Genomic DNA, 344 nt, shown 5'->3' with positions numbered 1-344 from the left:
ATTAAATGGAAGTAGATCATAAAGATCTTCACTCTCATTGTCTTCAGGTTGAGTTGGCTGAGGAGGAGGAGGGATTGGTTTTGCTGTCTCTGGGGTGGCAGAGGCAGAAAAAATCCATGAATAAGTGGACTCTGTAGCCCAAACCTGTGTTGTTCAAAGATCAACTGTATTTGGAATAAACTAAATAATGTGCTATTTCAGGACCCAGCCTGTGGGAGACAGGGTAGAGACAGGTTATGGAAAAGAATGAGATCAAGCAGATACACAGAAAGATAGAGATGGATGGGGCAGACAGTCTCTCCTGTAATTTCTGTCACTATCTCTTCCATCCTTTTCTCTGTTTC

Source organism: Colobus angolensis, unplaced genomic scaffold (assembly GCF_000951035.1).
Source record: "Colobus angolensis palliatus isolate OR3802 unplaced genomic scaffold, Cang.pa_1.0 Scaffold6, whole genome shotgun sequence".
Taxonomy (NCBI): Eukaryota; Metazoa; Chordata; class Mammalia; order Primates; family Cercopithecidae; genus Colobus; species Colobus angolensis.
The sequence above is the reverse complement of the archived record's forward strand: the minus strand, read 5'-3'. Positions refer to the sequence as shown.